Source organism: Oryzias latipes, chromosome 11 (assembly GCF_053564925.1).
Source record: "Oryzias latipes strain Hd-rR chromosome 11, Olatipes_Hd-rR_3.1".
NCBI lineage: Eukaryota > Metazoa > Chordata > Actinopteri > Beloniformes > Adrianichthyidae > Oryzias > Oryzias latipes.
In genome coordinates, this window is record NC_136247.1 from 1,161,184 (window position 1) to 1,178,734 (window position 17,551).

Sequence of the window (17,551 nt, forward strand, 5' to 3'; positions counted from 1 at the left end):
AATAATGTACACAACTGATATTCCCGTCAATGTGTCCGTCTGGAGGAGCAGATATAGGAGCAATCAGACGGACAGATGGATAGATAGAGAGAGATGCATTAATTGTCCACTGGGGAAAGTTGTTTTCATATTAAAACATTTCTTCATAAGCTACAGAATTATGGTATTCATACATATGCCTTTAGTTTGTTTTATTTTTGATAAAACAATGTATGGCGTATGTCTCGACCATTCAGAAAGCAACAAGAAATTACATTTGCGCTGATCAATTTCCCATTTCCACGTGGATTATTACCAACATCTGTAGCTTGTCAGATGTAATTAAATGGAGGGAAATAAAATGCCCCATCACAATGCGTAATGACGCACAATGGCTGATCTTGCGCTCTTAGAAGATGTGGCAAATGGAAGAATTCGGAGTGAACGCATCTTTAGACAGCAAGAAGACTTGCTGGCAAACGAGGACGAGTGGCTTATGAGCCGGTTCTGACTTCCTCTGCGGGCTTTTGGGGGGGTGTCACCCGGTGCATCTGGCGCGTCGGCGTCCCCTTCCGCCTCAGTCACCACTCCACTTAATAGGGATTCCCCAATTATTGCCGCCAGTCTCTCATCAGGAGGGGTCAGCTCCGGTGTCCCCCACACCCGTGGCAGACACGGGTGTGTGTGTTTGTGTGTGCGGGGTTCAGCGCTAGACGTTTTTTTGCCTCGACTTTGATGTCCGACCATTTCTTTTTTATTTCGGCCACGGTCCGAGGTTGTGAGGCTGCAGCATTTACGGCGTCTGCCACCGTTTTCCACTCACGTGCCTTTTTGGCATTAGTAATGCCCACACTGTGCCCTCCAAACAACACTTTTCTCCTCTTTTCCACCTCGCCAACGATAACTTCTACTTCACATTGAGTGAAGTTACGTTTTTTTGATTTCCTCTCGGTGTTTGCCATGGTTTAGCAATCAATGAATATTCATTTGTGGGCGTTTCACGGACTATTTATGGGCAACTATGGGCGTGTCATGAAGCCGCAAAAGCTGCGCTGCATTTAGAATTGATTGTGATTTATTAAGGGAAAGATGCGTAGGATGTGCGTGCGCACGGTTTTATAACTCCAAATATTTCTGTGCGTACGCACGTCCTATGTTTCATCCGTACGCCACTTCTGACGCAAATCCTACGCAAAGTTTTATAAATGAGGCCCCTGGTCATCTTCATCCAAACTTCCAGCAGTGACACCCAGACAGAAATTCCTGCTACTGAACAGGGAAGTTTTCCAGATTGTTAGATTTCTTCCAGATCATCAAGTGGAAATGAAATCTGTGTCCAAACCAACAAGTAAACTAGAATGAATGTCAAATCCATTCACATGTTAGTTTCCTAAAGTTCACCACTGTTGTTTTTCCACATCCAAAGAATCCCAAGGGAACATTCTTAGAACATTCAGCCTGTGAAGGTTTTGCCAATAATAAAGCTCAGGATCAGGAAGGACACGGCAGAGGTTCTCGAATTAGCAAAGGTTTATTAACTACAGGTCCAGAACAAACAGAACCAAAACAGGAACACGTCAAAGATGCTCAGACGCTGAAGAGAAAGCCACACCTTAAATACAGTACCTCCTCAGTGGCTGGCAGAGGTGAGTCCCCAGATTGTGATGTTCCTGCTGGGTTTGACGTGGTCTGACCATAAAGTGATGGTTTGGTTAACGATGAAACCCAGGTGTAGGAAGAATACTAACGCAGGTCCTCAAATAAGCAAAAGTTTAATAACTACAGGTCCAGAACGATAGCAACCAAAATAGGGAGACTTCAAAGACACTCAGACGCTGAACAGGAGAAAGCCCCAGCTTATGTAGGAGCTTAATGAGAGATTTATGTCACAGGAGAACTCAGGGGGGGGGGCATACAGGAGAAGTCACAGCCTGCCAGACTAAGCAAAACATAAAAACAATACAAAGGGCATTTCATAACACTACCACAATGTGTGGTCCCATGCCTGTGCTAAATTCAAAGTGTTTCCACACATTGAACTGGAATGATGGACTCATCACTCTTTGCTGCATCACATGTGTGTTTTCTGCTGTGATGCACTTGGTCGCTTTTACATTAGAGTTTAATAAACCATGTCTCAATCCAAATGGTATTTTCCAACTGTGATTAAATTATCGATTCATCTCATTTTGAAAAGATAATTTAATGATGTAGGTCGATTCTATCTGATTCTGCCTTAAACAGATTGATCTGGTTGGATCCTAGGAATAGAAATCAATTCATCGATAATTTACTTTTTTTGTACATGTTTTTAATTCGGTTATGATGCTTATATTACAGCACGTTCAGTTTAATCCCAAACCAATGGATGATATCAGTTACATTTTTTTAAAACTAAATTTAAGTTCAAAACATGTAAGGAGAGATCTTGAGATTATGATTGAAGCATTTAATAGTGAAGCATGAATAGAGGCATGAATAGTCAGAAGTCTTTGGCGGTTGGGCTCACAGCCAGAGACGTCTTGTATGTTTGTGATGGCCTCAGACTGAGTGAAGAGACCCCAGAGACCAGACACTAGTGGTGGTTCTGGCTAGACTGCTCCGAATTGAAGAGCTAGGTGGTGGACAGGGCAGTGTTGGGCTGGCGAAATGTCTGAAATGTGGATAAACACACTTGAATGAATTTAGAAGGAAGGAATTTGATTGTGATTGGCTGTGAGAAAAGTGAGCACTTTAGCTGTAGTCTCAGAGTAAAGACCAATTAAGTGATCTGTAAGTGATGATTCAGAAAACCCAGCATACCTGAAGATAACGTAGATAATTAATTTTGAAATAGCGCCAAAGCTTCACTTTACTAGGCTCTTCAGAAGGTTGACTTGACCAGTCTAAAGAAATCAACAATACTGTACATCATTCCAGAGAATGGTAAGAAATAAATCACCCAAAGTGAAGAAGAATTGTTCTGCAACTGTAAATACTATCTAATTTTTATTTCAGAACAACCCAAAAAACAACATATCAATATCAAAGCATGAGATCAGTTTTACAAAAAGAAGCCAAAAAGCAACATCGTTCTTGAAGGTGCTGCTGTGTAGCTGTAAGGTCATCGGTATGGTAAAAAAGAAAAACAAGCTGTGCTTTAAAAGCAAATACTGAAACCGATCTGAGAAACATTAATGGAAACAAGAATGAAGAGTTTATGATCATACTTCCTGATTCCTGCAGAGACATTTTCTCATCCATCCATCCATCCATCCATCCATCCATCCATCCATCCATCCATCCATCCATCCATCCATCTTCTTCTGCTTATGTCGGACAGGGTCGTGGGGGCAGCAGACTAAGCAGAGATGCCCAGGCTTCCATCTCCTCGGCCACTTCCTCCAGCTCTTCTGGGGGGACCCCAAGGCGTTTCCAGGCTAGCCGAAGGAGGTGGTCTCCCCATCGTGTCTTGGGTCTTCCCTTGGGCCTCCATCCAGTGGGACATGCCCGGAATACCTCCCCAGGGAGGCGTCCGGCAAGCGTCCGAACCAGATGCCTGAGCCACCTTAACTGGCTCCTCTCAATGTGAAGGAGAAGCTGTTCTACTCCGAGCTCTCCGCAGGTGACCGACCTTCTCACCCTATCTCTAAGGCAGCGCCACGCCCCCTACGGAGGAAGCTCATTTCAGCTGCTTATATTCGGGACCTCTGGGTCATGACTTCTTTCGGTTATGCCCCAGAATTCATGACCATAGGTGAGTATTGAAATGAAGATCAACCAGTAAATTGAGAGCTTTGCTTTCTCATAAAAAATATTTCTCTGAGTGGACCACAAAGAGATTTATGCTTCTTATAATTAAAACACTCCCCTGCACACATCACTTGTTTAATTTGAAACGTTACTGTGCAGCTTTGCAGTGCATACATGGCAGGCAGCAAGGATCAGCTGAATGACAGCTGCTTTTTGTATTGAGTATCTTGATTCACTGCAGGTTCCCCTCAGTTCTCCAAACATTTGACCACTTAGATTGAGTGAAGTATCCTCTGGACTACACACTGACCCCAGATGGAATTCAATAAATATTTTTGTAGAGATTATTCATATATCCCATTCCAAGTCACCATGGTGCCCGTTTAACTTTTTTTTCTGCAAGTTACCTAGTGAGGAGTTCTGTGCCTCTTTTTGTAAAGCTTTTTCAATCGATGTTTTATTACCCAAGAATGTACTGTTGGAAGCTTCATCACTCACAGGAGCCAAAGCAATATGAGAAATAAATATGTGAAATCCAGACCTAAAATCTACTTTCCCAGAAATGTACCCTGAATGGATGAGAAGATGGGGCATTCTCTGTCACAGTCTTTGAATCCCTCCCCAGCTTCATTACTTGCATCTGCCATTTCTGAGACTGTCCTAACCCGCCGTTTCTCCTTTGCAGCAAACCCAGCTTGCTCTGATGTTCCTGACAGACGGTTCTCCCTTGTAGGTCCCATCCCTTCATCTGCCAGCTTGTGATTCATTTCCTTGGTATCTGCCGTGAACCTTTCAGGACATAGTTTCATTCCTCTTGCATCACTCCATCTCTGAAAGGGTTTCCTTAGTGCTTGTCTTTGTGGCTAATGCACTCCATGCAGCACAGTGTGGCTTTTATGGTGGCTTTTTGTCATGCATCATATAGGTACCATAGGAAAAAACATAAAAGATATGACATCATTCTGTGAAAACAACCCATCAACACACTCAGCAGACCCGTCGTCATTTTCCACAGCTTTGGAAACGTCTTTAGATGAGTTGAAAGGGTTCCACTGCTGCTTGTTTACATTTCAGAACCATCCCATCCAGCTCAGGACTTTACTTTATGATACATGTAATCACTGGCGATGTAAGGACTTGGTTTGATTTATAGATTTGCGCCTTTCATAAAAGAATAACATACACAGCCGCACAGTTTGCAATACACTTTATGGTCGTGAAAATACGGTATTAAAGATGCTGACAAATGGGAATGGCAAGCAGACACAATTAAATATTTAGGCATGATTTTGCACAAATAATTTACAAAGATGTATGATGTGAACTATGGACCACTTAACAATAAACTACAGTCGGATCTACAAAGGTGGAATGTAATACCATCTTTAGACCTTAACTCTCAGATTGACTCAATAAGAATTAATGTTTTACCAGGAATGTTATATTTATTCCAATGTTTCCCATACCCCAAAAGCAATTTGTAAAATGGGATAAGATGTTATTAAGATATAGCGAGGTTAAAAACCCAGAATTAAATATAAAACGCAACTATTAAAAAAAGATCAAGGTGGCAGAAATCTCCCTTGTTTACAAGACTATATCTGTGCTGCCCAGCTGAGGCCTCTTTGTCATGGTGCCCCTAACAGTCTACTCTCCCCCTCCCCTTCTGCTGATTGGAACCAGCTGTGGATGCTCACCTCATTATGCTCCAGCCTTCTTAGGGAGATCCAGCCCCAGCATTCATCGCCAGTTCGTTACTCCTAATCGGTGCTTATGTCTGGTCACCTAAAGCTAAGTCTTATAGTTCAAGTCTGTCCTCGTACTTACCTCGCCTTGTCTCTCAGGTTTTCATCATCACGCGTATCCACCTGGTCCAGCCTCCACGCAAGCAGCACAGTCCATCCAGTTTCCATCACACTGTTAAAAGACATTCTCACTGCCTACTTTGTTAGGCACACCTGCCCAAATTCTCATTAACACAAATTTCTAATTAACCACTCACATGGCAGCAACTCAATGCATTTAGGCATGGAGATATCAAATCAAATCAAATCAAATCAAATCGGACCTCGCCTGTGGAACAGCCTCCCAGAGAGCCTCAGGGCCGCAGAGACTGTTCATGTTTTTAAAGGAAGGCTTAAGACCTACCTTTTTAATTTAGCTTTTAGTTGAATTTTAGGATTTTCATTTTATTTATTTTTTATTATTATTTATTTATTTATTTATTATTATAATTTTATAAATGTTTTAATTATTTATTTATTTTTCTTTTAACTAGTTTTATATGTGTATGTAAATACATTTATTTATTTATTTATTTATTCTATTAATTTTTAAGTCGCTCTTACTACTTCATATGCCTATTAAGGTTTATGTAATTATTTGTTTTTTGTCCATGTTTTATATATATTTTAATTTTATTCCTTTGACATTTTATTAAACTCCAGTGTTTTCCTCTGACGGATCCTCCACATCTGTGACTGACCCTTCTCAGTGAGCGGGGACGCTGCAGTGGGATCTCCTGGGTCTTTTGATCGGATCTGGGGGGTTCTGCGGTAGTGTTCTCCGTGAACTTGGGTTGGGGGGTCGCTGGTGTGGACATGTCCCCAAAATATCGTTTCCCCACGTCAGGACAAAGCCTGGTCTCAACATTCTATCATTTTATCACTTTTTTATTTATTTATTCATTTATTTATTTATTTATTGATGTGTATGTGTGTGTGTGTTTTTGCGGGGGGGGGGGGGGGGGGGGTGTCGCACGGTTTGTCTTGTCATCTTGTTTTTAAATTTTAATGTTTTTTATGCACAGCACTTTGAGTGACATGTTGTTGAAAAAGTGCTATATAAATAAAGGTTGATTTGATTTGATCAAGCCACGCCACGTTCCTGTCTCACGCAGTCCTGTCCGTCAAGACTCCAGTCAAAGAACCTCTTCGGGATCGGAGATTATTTGCCTCGCTTCGGATCCTACTCCAACGCCCCTCAGTATCGGCAAGAATACTGACGTCATCGTTCCTGCCTATGAACAATACCACACCACTGAGAAAAGATTAAATCTATTGGAGCTATTATTTGCTTTGAGTCTTCTTCTGGGTTCCAGCATCTGGGTCTGCCACGTCATACGTATCATGACACTCTTATCTGCACGTGCTCTCCAGCATACACTGCAGGATGGAAAGATCTAGCTGAAACCTTCTAAACAAATAGCTTTATTAGCTGATATCAAGTTACAGGGTGAACTTTCTTCGCAGGATGATCCCTTACTAAGTATGATGATTAAAACCTGGAATGATACAGTTGAAAAAGGCAACTTAGTGGAGGACTCAAAAACTCTTAGAGAATGTGCATACGACTCAGAGTTTACCCCCAACATGTATGATGGTAAATTGAAATTATGGATTGCAACACGATTAACTGATTACAACTCATTTGTGCAAAAGGGAATATTTCAAACATTTGATACCCTTAAAACAAAATCACAGATAATGATCACAGATCATAAAAACAATATGCCTGACGAAAATAATTTCAAAACTATACAATAGTGTCTTGACGCAAAAGGGTTATTGTTGTCAAGATACAGTGGTGGACAAATTGTTGGTACCCCTCAGTTAAAGAGAGAAAGTCCACAATGCTCACAGAAATGACTTGAAACGTTCAAAAGTAACAATAAATTAAAATCTATTGAAAATTAAATGATCAAAATCAGCCATTACTTTTGAGTTGTTGATTAACAGAATTATTTAAAAAACAAACTAATGAAATAGGGCTGGACAAAAATTATGGTACCTCCATAAAAGACTGAGAACTTATTGCCCAGGGGGTCATGATGAACTCAGGTATGTCCTTTGATTGACATCACAGCTGTTTTCATACCCAGAATCAGTCAGTCTGCCTATTTAAAAGGGAGACAAATAGTCACGTTTCTGTTTGGTGAAAAGGTGTGAACCACACTGAACATGGACAACAGAAAGGGAAGGAGAGAATTGTCCCAGGACATTAGAAACAAAATTATAGACAAACATGGTAAAGTTAAGGCTATAAAACCATCTCTAAGCAGCTTGAAGTTCCTGTGACCACAGTGGCACATATTATTCAGAAGTTTAACCCTCCTGTTATGTTCTTTTGTGAGGAACAGAGATGATGTTCCTGGGTCAATTTGACCCGGTGTTAGGATTATGGGCTCCTCCCACTCCTACCAGGGAATAATCGCCTCACCTGTTTCCAGTCTCCCGGTTCATGTTTTATTAATTAAAAAATGTCTGAAACCCGGAAAATCCTAACAAGCAGTGTGAATATTTCATTAATAACTTCATTACTAATTATTCTATCAAAACTTAGTGAAATGCTGTTCCTTACCTCTAACAGGAAGTCGTTCAATTATTAGATAATTCACTCATTTTACATAATGTTGAAATTTTGCACTGTGAACCAGAAAAAAAAAAATCACAATACAACAGACAAGCAATTGCAATATGAAGTTGTGTGTGTGTGTCTGCACATCTACACAGCACAAGAGTGACCAGTCAGTACACTGTGCTTTGTGCAAATTCATTTTGCACATTTCGCACAGGTCATGCTTGTCTTGACCTGGATCCTGTCTCTGGCTCGACTCGGGCCCCCGACTGTCCCCCCAACTCCATCTGGATGAAGCTCGTCTGCTGGACTTTAAATATGTAGTTGTAGATTTAGATAAGTTAATTCTTCTCTAAGAGTTCTGGTAAATCGCCTGTCTGTCCTGGGGGAGGATCCCTCCTTCATGTGGACACCCCTGAGGTTTTTCTTTTTTTCCTGAATCGTTTTTTTTTATTAGGAGTTCTTCCTTACCGCAAAGGAGGGTCTAAGGGAAGGGATGACCGTTTAGTTTATTCTCTTTAGTTAGTTCAATTTTGTATTTTCCTATTGAATTCTATGTAGTCAGGATCCTTTTGATTCTATGTTTCACATTTTCAATGACCGAAACGAAGCCCATCGAAACGACTGTTGTTGTGAATTTAAGCTATAAAAAATAAAATGGAATTGAATTGAATTAGATTGAATGAATTGACATGGTCACGTGAGTCTCTGCCATCCTAGTGGGCCCCGGCTCTGTCTTTATCATGTTTTCTGCAGACAGGTTTGTCTGACGCATATTTGGGGATGAAGACCAATGTATTTCACCATTCTTTGATATGAATGTCTTGCTTGGAGGAACAGGAATAACATTTCTCTCATCTGGTTCCAAACCAGAATCATTAGAATCAGAATTTAGCTCAAGATGGTCTTCTTCCGATCATGATCACTGATGACTTCCAGAGCCTCCTGCTGTCATCTTTCTGCTTCTGCTGCTCATTTTCTAAAGGTCTGCCTGTGTAATGTTGGAAGGAATCCCATGCAGATTCTCTGATTGAAATGTGAAATGTGCTGCCTAGTGTCAGAAAGCTTGGTCTCAGTGGCAGGTCATGGGTCTTCCAACAGGACAACGATCCAAAACACACAGCCAAAAACCCCCAAGAATGGCTCAGAGAAAAGCGTTGGACTATTCTGAAGTGGCCTTTTATGAGCCCAGATCTGAATCCCATTGAACATCAGTGGAAGGAGCTGAAACACGCCATTTGGAGAAGACACCCGTCAAACCTGAGACAACTGGAGCAGTTTGCTCATGAGGAGTGGGCCAAAATACCTGTGGACAGGTGCAGAAGGCTCATTGACAAATACAGAAACCGTTGAATTGCAGTGATTCCCTCAAAAGGTTGTGCAACTAAATATTAAGTTATGGGTACCATCATTTTTGTCCAGCCCTATTTCATTAGTTTGTATTTTTAAATAATTCTGTTAATCAACAACTCAAAAGTAATGGTTGATTTTGATTATTTAATTTTCAATACATTTCAATTTATTGTTACTTTTGAGTAACAATTCAGTGAGCATTGTGGACTACCAACAATTTTTGCCACCATTGTACAATCCTCTTGTGTAATAGTGAGCCCTCCATCTTGCTCCCATTTTTCCTTTACATAATATGGTTAGTTGCTACTCTGGGGGGTATACCTGAACAACCAATGACAGAGGACTGGCTTGATGTTGTACAAAGAATTTCTCACTCACTACAAATACAACTGGATGTTTTTTACAGTACTTGGTCTAAATGGACAGAATATGTAAAGCCTATAAGATCAGACTTTATGTAAAGTGTCACTGAAATTGTGTCATACCATTTATGTTTTTTTAAATCCCTGCTCCCTCACATGTTCGTTCTATTTTCTATGGTGGCCTAGAAGGGTCACAACACAACACATTAACTTTACACATAACACATTAACCTAACACACAACACATTAACCCACAACACAACACATTAACTCACAACACAACACATTAACTCACAACACAACACAATAACTCACAATGGAAGTAAAGCTGCAATGGAAGTGCTTTTATTCTGAAATTTCCACTGGGCTGAGCGGCTAACTACGCTAACAGAAAGTAACGTCACAGTGAGCTGTGGAGGGAGCATGTTTTTTCTACAAGAGAAGCTAGCAGCAGTGTTGCCAGATTGGGGGGTTTTGGTTCTAAATTTGCAGGCAAAAATGGCTTTGGGCAGGTTTGCATAATTTGGGCGGTTTTAGGGTCGGTTCGGCGGGTTTATTTTCCCCTCATGAATATATAATAGCGGACTACGTTAGGCCGTGTGGCTGTTGAACTTCTATGTACTGAAGCTCAGTGAACGCACCAGGCAGAGACGCTTAACGGGCTCTGTCATCTAACCTGTTGTTGGGGGGATGCAACGCCCCGCCTCTTAGAAATTGTGTTCTTTAAAGCCTGACACTGCGGCTGCGTGTAGGAGGAGATACCAGCTAAAGTTGTGGTCTGATCGCTACACGGATCGGTGTCTGTGTTTATCAATCCTTTTATTATTAGGCTGAACTATCTTTTATTTTGAAAAATCATTGGATCGGGTGGTAAATCAGTCCAGTAGGGGAAAAACTCAATGAAAGCTGTGTATTCTTCTTTCTCCTGATTTAATAAAAGGAGGACAGTATTGAATATTTCTTCAGCGGACCGGCCTTCTTTCATTCATTTTCTTAACCCGCTATATCCCTGCTATATGCGGCTCTTTCTTCCGTCTGTGTGTGTTGGGGACTGCACGTGCCTGTGTGAGAGGAGGGAGCGGAAGAAAGGAGATGAGAGGAGCGCACGTGCAGCAACAGAGAGGGGTGTGAGAGCAGAGGGAGGAGTGTGCGTTCATATTGTGTGTGTTTAGAGCAGGGGTCGGGAACCTTTTTGGCCAAGAGAGCCATAAAGGCCACATATTTTGAAATGTAATTTCGAAATAGCCATACAATAATGTAGTGTCCCTTTCCCACACTGAGGCACGGAGACTTAACCTCTTTTAAGGTTTTTTATTCTGGTTGCTGCAGGCTGTAACAAACGCCGTACAATTAATTCAGCAACTCCTGAATCTCTCTCGCTGAGACGAGAGCGCTTCTCCCAACTTTATACTCCCTCACTGCCGCATCAACCCTCCTATTTCCTTATTCGGCCCATAGCTGAACCCCATTGGTCCAAACTACCTAACAACAAGCTGAGCGATAGAACTGAGAGCCAATCTGATCTCTGCATGATGCGTTCAATGAACTCCAGGACTTGTAACGCAGCCAACAGCCAAGTTAAACTCAGTCCGCGACAATATGTTTAAAACTAAATATACAAGTGAATGTGTGCATTTGATGTAATTTCAACATTTTTAAAGTACAATAAGTCTGTGGATTCTTTTTAATAACATCGTTATGCTTGCAATGAGGGCATTTGTGTAGGAACTGATGTGATGGTGGTGGACATCCAGGGGGACTATATAGAAGGACGGACTGAGAGTGAGCTGCATGTAATGAGCTAAGAGAGTGTTAATAAAGCTTCAATTGAACACCTACACTGCAAAAAATGAAATATAAGTGAGATAAAATATCTTGAATCAAGCATATACATGCTTATTTTTTAATGATAAGATAATTCTTCTCAATCAGTAGCTTTCATACTAGATAATTTTTCTTATTTTAAGAGTTATGATACTTGATTATCTCAATAAGATATTAAATCTTGTTACTAAGATTTCATCACCTATTATGAGTAAAAAAACACTTGAAACTAGAATCTCAATAGCGACAAAGTAACATTATGGTACAAAACTGTATGTTCAAAGTATTATTTTCTTGTTTCAAGCAAAAAAGTAAGAATTTGTGACATTGGCAAAACTGTCTCTTCCAAAACGTAATGAAAATAAACATATTTAGTCCATTGTTTTACTGTCAACAATACTAAATATGAACTTGTATAGTAGTACAGTAATAGTGTAAATTGACACTTAACATTTTAACATTTAATTTGTGTAAAATTTAAAATAAAATTCAGAGAAAAAAATATTTATGTTTTCTATGATCTTCAAAGCTCAAACTGCAAACCACTTTAAGAACAAGTCATCAAGTCATGATGTCTGAAACACAAAACGAGTCTTCACTGCTATACAATCCTATTACATCTCCGAGATAGTATTTTACCTGTACAAACTAGGTTTGGCTATACTTCACCACCTGTTTCTGTAGAAGATGGGAGGGGTGGGGGTGGTCAAGGAAATTCTAATGTTAAGTCACTACATTATCTAACAGCATAGGGTAGTTTAACAAATTAACTTTTAATTTTTTACAATTTTAAAATAAATATGGGATTAATTTGTTACAATAATCTATATTTTTATATACTGTATGGATTTCGAATTCTCACTCTATACGTTATTAATATTCTCGGGTTTGAAAAATGTTCATAACATGTATGTTACCCCAATTTTATCACATGGTACGTTCCAAAATCAAAAAGCGCGAGAAAGGGGGCGAACGCGGTTAATTCTTTGCAGACTGCTAGCTCGTTTGTTGCATTCCAGAAGTTTGGTCATTTACAAGTCCACCACATTCCCGGCGCCATGGATGGAGATGAAAGAACGTTTTTTTTAAATATGGATCCTACAACTACAGCAATATTTAAAGGTAATGTGGATTTTTTTCTGTCTAAAGGCCTGTTCACACCGGGACGAATTTCGCCGGCGATTTTCGCCGACGTTTAACGCCTCGTGACTAAACAAAGGGCACCAATGTGAGTGTGCACACCGAGGCGAAAAAACGCCAAGCACCAAAGCGTCAAAAAAAAAAAACGCCTCGGGTTCGTTTTTTTTTTCGACGCGTCGCGTCGAAATCTATTCGACCAATGAGAATGGCGCTTTTGCACACGTGTCTGGAGCTTCTGAAGTTACAGTAAAACACAACTTGGGGGCGCTCAAACACAAAACTGCCTTGCTGAGCACACATACCAGCGAAGAAGTTAGACGCCAAGTAGCGTCTACACTGCTGCGAAGAAATAATGACGGACATTCTAAAACATCCCCGAACCAAGCACCAGTTGGAGCTACTGATGCTTGAAATATTCATGTTTTCTTTGTTTGATTCTGACAAGCGCGTAAATACTTGCTCTCTTCTTCTGAGTGAAAAGCGACTTTAAAAATCGTAAAGTTGCGCAGCGCCACCTTGTGTACAGGAGTATTTCTGTTTACATTAAGCGCCATCTAATGTCAGGGAATGAAATTGCATGTTCACTCCACTCATCGTCAGCGAAAATCGCCTGGGTGTGAACACAAAAGACGTCGCGAAAAACGCTGGCGAATAACGCCTGGCGAATATTCGTCCCGGTGTGTACGGGCCTTTAGGGGATGGACTTGAGAAAGCTAGAAAGCTAGCTAGTAAGCTACGGGCATCACATGCTAGTTTGAAGTGTTTTACTTGGTCAGCCCGTGATATGGGTATCCCTTGCTAATAAATGTACGTTAACAACCATGCTTCCAAAGTTGTATATATATATACTTTTTAATTGTTGTAAAACTTTTTAAGGTAGAAAGAAGGAACTTCCAGCTCTGTATCCCTCCGCCAATAGACTGAGCCGCGTCGTGCTGTGCCGCCGAGGGGAAACGCGTTTTTCACAATAAGGTGCAATGAAGCATCTTTATTTAATTTTGGGATGGCGAGCCACATGATTTTTCTAGAACAACGAGCACCAGCGCTGTCTAATATTGGGGAAACGCCACAGTTCATCGCGAAGAACGGCCCGCTGCCGTTGGGGGAGACGTGCAGTTCAAACACAGAGGAGGAGGCAGACACGCCTCCACCTGTGAGCAGATTCCTAAGCAGATCACCTGAAATCCAGCTAGATCAAACTATACTTCAAAATATCTTTTTTAGTGACATAAGGAAATTTTGATAAAACAAATAGATAACCTGGAAAAAAAATTTGAGGAATATTTTTGATGGGAATCAGTGCGCCCAGAAAACGAATTGAGTTATTTTTGGACGGCCTGGAAGCTGAAGCCACAGAGACAGACTGAAGTATGGCCACTGAGGTCAAAATATGGATGTGTGAGGGGGGCTTTTATGTGTCTGCATGTGTTCAACTGAACAGAAACTATTTAAATATCAGTTGTTAGCATTGTTGATATAAAATCAGATTTATACATTTAATGTAAATGGCAGGCAGATTTGATCTTTAAGTCTGTTCCTGTTTCAGAGGTGTTTAGACATTATTTTCAATATGGTTCTATGTGTTTTCTAGCTGCCAATATTATCACGGACATGCTTCCCAGTCTGTCTGAAGAGGACTTGCTTGATCTCTTTCCTGGGCCAGAGCCCTTTTTCAGAAGGAGAGCCATTTGGAGAATTGCACATGTTGAAAATGAGGTGATATTTTAATTTAATGTTGTGGTGATATTTAATCATGCCATATATAATGTCAGTGAAGCTTTTCCTTTGAATGTTTTTAGAACACTGCCATTTACTTGTAATTTCTGTGAGATTTAAGGGTGAAGAGTCAGACCAGGTCCAACCAGGCACCTCCTCTGGACTTTGCCATGCCAGCACTATTTCATCTGGAACAAACCCTGTTTCAAGCCTGTCTTCATCCTCCATCATTAACCCATCTTCAAACTCAAGAGACCAACATGGCACCAGCAGAACTGTACAGCTTGTGAGTCAAATCTGTGAGATATGTTGTGTACACTTACACAGAGCTGGAACATGCAAGATTCACTTATTTTGAAAAGCAGAGGGATGGCCAAGAAGGAGACTCTACACTCTCTAAAGAACTTTGCTGTCGCTTAATAAGAAATACAGTAACAAGCATGATCGAAATCAAAAGAGCTGCAGGAGAGGACTTCCAGTATCCATGCAGCCATGAGATAACCGTGATAGCTAAACGTCTCATTGAGTATTTTCCAAAGCTGCAGGACAAATCTGCAGCTTATGGGGCCGAGTGGGTAGGATCATATGATTTATTCTAGATCAGTGCTCGTTAATTTCGTTTAGAATAAAACTATTTTTAAACAATATGTTTGTGATTTTGTTAGGAATCTGTCAAGAAGCAGCTTTTGAAAAGGGTCCAGAATGTGAATCCTACCAAAAAGAAACAGGGAGCAACTCCATGGAGAAAGAGGCGCCGGGACATACGTCTTGGTAGCAGCAGCAGTCAGGAGACATTTGCTGATGACACAGAGTCAAGTGGCTCTACTTTGATCTTGGAAAGATCACCCCCAGAATCAAGAAGCAGTCCAGAGGCTACGGAGATTGCTGGTAAGATCACATATTGATATTGTGTTTTGTTGTACAACTAAAACTAATGTTGACAAGGGAAATGTGTGTCATTTTACAATTTCATCTATTAAAACCTAGTTTAAAAATATATCATAAGTAAGTATGCTAATATAAACCTTTTTTTTCCTGGCCAGCTTCATAGCTTTGTTAATAATAGATCATTAACCATCAACCAACTAAATAAAGATTTATCATCTAAAAATGGGGGTAATGTGTGTTTGACTCACTACAAAACAAATACCAAGATTTTACTTTACTTGTATTACTTGTATTATCAATTACTTTTGATCATTAAAATTAATTTTGCATTAATTTTGCTATGGTAACAACTTCAGCCCAGTTTTACTCACGTTTGATTTTAAAAATGGAATAATAGTTGTTGTATTTTAAAACTGTAGACATTTGTTTCTTCAAACAGAAACACAGATTTGTAATTTCATTGCATCAGAAGAGTGTGAAACACCTGACAGCCGACAGAACCAGGCAAGACATCACAAAGTTCTGCAGGAGCTTTACAAGTCTAGGCCCACACCCAACAAAAAGGATGTAGCCCAGCTGCTGGACCTTGAATACCAATCGAGACGGGTTTACATTGACCCTGATGTTATGAAGGAAAAAGACAGAACCACCAAAATTCTTCAGGCATATCACTGCTTCAGAGATCTAGATCATGTGAGCAAATCATTTTCAGATGGTTTATGTTTGCATTAGTAAAATAAGTCGTACTCATCGTAAAATGTTGGACTTTTGTTTATAAAAGCCATAGGATTTTGACAATTATGTTAATAAGTTAATGATTAGCAGGAGTTTGATTGAAATAAAATGTATATTTTTTTTTCTTTATGTCAGATGTGCATCGGATCCTCAATCAAGGAAAGCCCCCCATCATTCCTGAACTCAAGAATCGCTGCAAAAGTTTTCAAAAAAATGATGAGGCCTCCAAAGGGACATAAAGGTAATTGCAAGCTTAACCACAGTCGTACTCATAGACAGTGTCAGTTATGTGCTGTTGTATATGTGCAGCAGTCATTTTGTTTTATAGAAAATATTTGTATAAAAATGTGTGGTAAAACCAGTGTTTTTATTAACTGGTGGCTAAATGTGTTTAGTGTAACATCCTTAAATCTTAATTTTATTTTGTTTTTTATATTTGTATTTTTTTTTGCACTAAATGAAATGATGCTGTTTGTTTTTCACAGTAAATCAAACGATTGCCTTGATGAAGGCTTTGCCAGACATGTTCCCATCACCTGTCGCTTCATCCAAGAAGTTAGAACAGTCGAGTGAGGTGATGCTTCACATCCTTGAGGTAAGATGTTTATGGGTAAACAACAGGTTTTAGTCTTACTTGATTTATAGTTTTTATTTTATTTTTTGCATTGTTTTTCTTTTTGTGTTTCAGTCTGCAGAACACCCCAACACCTTTCTTCAATCAAGACCTCTCCTGAGTCCCGTGGTGATAGCTGATAACTGCATAGTAGCCATTGGAACCATGCCTGTGCTGATCTTCCCAAAGGAGGACATATCTGATAGCGTGATGTATATCATGGCATGTTACTACACCTTTCATCTGACGTATTGCAAGTGCAACACTCCTATCTGTGCCGCAGACATAAGTTATTATGGACACTATCCATGCTCAAGACATGACTTCCTCTTACAAAGAAGCTTTTGCAGAGTGGAAAAAGTTTTTTACTGAGTAGACTTCGACTATATTACAATGTAACAATGTAACTGTGTTGAAATGTGGCCTGTTTGGCATTTCACAGTATCAATTTAAACTTTCCTGTGTGATACTCATTTTATGCTATTTACAGCCCTGTTTGTAGTCATCATATGTCTGTCTTTCAACCAAGACAATCAATAGTCATGTTTTTTTCCATTCATGTGCTTCTCTACAATAAAGCAGTTAAAAGGAGCTGGATTCATATCGTCATTTAAACTTATTTGCGACATTTTTATGGTCAATATAAATGCAGGTATTTTGCCTTATTTCAAGAATTTCAAGTAAATTATTATGTATAATGAGAAAAGAATAGTGTTAACTGTTCCCTTAGTATTCAGAAAAGTACTATAGTTTTTTGTAGTATATTTGGATGGTTTCAAGAAATGCATCCCTAGTGGTTTGGATAATTTCAAGAAAACCTTTCTAGCAAAATCTTAATTAAAGAATTTTTTTT

The 17,551-nt window shown here is 39.9% G+C and overlaps 2 long non-coding RNA genes across 2 annotated transcripts; both read left to right on the plus strand.

The window, feature by feature from the left end:
- The first annotated feature begins 12,585 nt into the window (after positions 1-12,585).
- On the plus strand, positions 12,586-16,043 carry LOC144995507 (uncharacterized). Its single transcript, XR_013659064.1, has 3 exons — positions 12,586-12,728; positions 14,338-14,462; positions 14,584-16,043. It is a non-coding gene; the product is annotated as an uncharacterized LOC144995507 (long non-coding RNA).
- Positions 16,044-16,216: 173 nt separating this feature from the next.
- Positions 16,217-17,286, plus strand: LOC144995506 (uncharacterized). Its single transcript, XR_013659063.1, has 3 exons — positions 16,217-16,326; positions 16,571-16,680; positions 16,774-17,286. It is a non-coding gene; the product is annotated as an uncharacterized LOC144995506 (long non-coding RNA).
- The last annotated feature ends 265 nt before the right edge of the window (positions 17,287-17,551 follow it).